Consider the following 1,832-nt stretch of genomic DNA (forward strand, 5'->3'; position numbering starts at 1 on the left):
TGGTGTGTGTGTGTGGTGTGTATGTATGTGTGTGGTGTATGTGTGTGGTGTGTATGTGTATTGTATGTGTGGTAGGTGTGTTTTGTGTGATGTGTATGTATGTGGGTGTGGTGTATGTGTGCATGTGTGTGGTATATGGATGTATGTGTGGATATGGATGGGTGGTGTGTAGGTGTGTATGTGTGTAGGTGTGTGTGGTGTGTATATGTGTGTGTGCAGTGTGTATGTGTGTGAAGGGGACCATGTGCACACACATGTGAAGGTGGGAAGTGTACACTGAAAACCTGCTGAGACATCCAGTCTTGTGGACTGAGCAACTGCTGGATTCTTAGACTTCCCATTCACAACCAGTCACAACCAGTTACTGTTGGATTAGTTGGACTGTAGCCTATAAGTTTTGTTAATAAATCCCATATATATGTATGTATATATACATATCCCATATATAGCAGAAGTAGCCAGTTTATGAAACAGAGTTGAGGATTAATAACTAGATCCTCAGACACAGGGCCTAAGAGAAAGTAAACCTCTCTGAAATAAGGCAACCTCAAGAGCATGGGTGTGGGCTTCTCAAAAGAACTTTGGTTCATTGTTTTTAGAATAGCCTACGTAGAATTTTGGTTGGGGATGAATACTCTCTTTAAAGTATTGTTAAGAAACCTAAATGAGGTCGCTGGGTGGTTACTGAGCTCTAGCTGAATATTATATTTTACCCACAGAATTACAGTAGGTAAAATGAAAGTTTAGCCCACCAGGCTGTGGGAATGCAGGATCGCTTTATCCCACTTTGTAAACAAAGCTAACGGACTTCTTTGAAGTTCCCAGGCACTGTCTAGGGGGGAAAATGAGGCAACACTCATTTTCAAATACATTTAGGCGGTGGTACAACATCGCGCAGGGACAGCGCAAGTTTCAGGCGCAGAAACCTAAAAGCAAGGCGGTAGCTGCGGAGCCGAGGGCCGAGGAAAGGCGGTCGAGTCATCGCTCCCAAGAAGGCGCGCATCCTGCAGCAGCAAAAGCTGAAGAAGAGCTTGGAAGTGGGGATCCGGAAGAAGATTGAGCATGACGTGGTGATGAAGGCCAACTCTAGCCTTCCTAAGAAGCTTACACTGCTGAAGGGTGCATCGAAGAAGACAGGGGCCACCACCTCCAGCAAGACACCATCCTAAAGGCACTGGGACTTTGCACGTGACCCCACAGGCTGGCCAGACCTGAAGAGGACCCTGTTCCAGTTCTGATGGCACCTGGGACAGCAATGGGCAGGTGATGATAAAGCTGGAAGCTTCGAGGCACTCGACTTTCTGTGGGTGACACGTTGTAATGAACCGGCTCTGTTGTCCTGCCAGCTCTCAAACAGTTCAATTGAGAGGCCATTTGGAGGCTAGGTGAGCCTTACTGGTCTCCACAAGAAACTTCTCCCGCCCATGCAGTGCCCTTGACAGCCCCAGAACGAGCGATGACATCTATACCTGTAGCTGGCAGCTGGGAATTGTCTCTTCCCCGGGTCACTCCAGTCACCTAGTGTTGTCACTGTCCTGTAAATAAAGAAAGGTTCCGTATCTTCAAAAAAAAAAAAATACATTTAGGCTCTCAGCCTGGTTCCATGTTCTTTAAGCAGAATCTATCTCCATGCAGAAGGGGTATTAATATTTCAACAGCTCTTTTCAAGCGAGTGTTGTCAACTGTGCTGGATTTCTTTCTTCTCTGCTGGTGAGGAGCTTCAATCAGATTCTGGGCTGAAGGAGTGTGCCATTCATCCCAAGCTGACTTCTACCTGAACCTCCCTCCCAAGTGCTGGGATTACAGGCATGGACCTTCCTGCTCTGCTTGGC

At 47.0% G+C, this 1,832-nt stretch overlaps 1 pseudogene; it reads left to right on the forward strand.

The window, feature by feature from the left end:
* Positions 1–844: 844 nt before the first annotated feature.
* LOC121450695 lies at positions 845–1,280 on the forward strand (annotated as a pseudogene).
* The last annotated feature ends 552 nt before the right edge of the window (positions 1,281–1,832 follow it).

The sequence above is a fragment of the Microtus oregoni genome, unplaced genomic scaffold, assembly GCF_018167655.1.
Source record: "Microtus oregoni isolate MIOR12 unplaced genomic scaffold, Mior012 000007F_ref0000211, whole genome shotgun sequence".
Taxonomy (NCBI): domain Eukaryota; kingdom Metazoa; phylum Chordata; class Mammalia; order Rodentia; family Cricetidae; genus Microtus; species Microtus oregoni.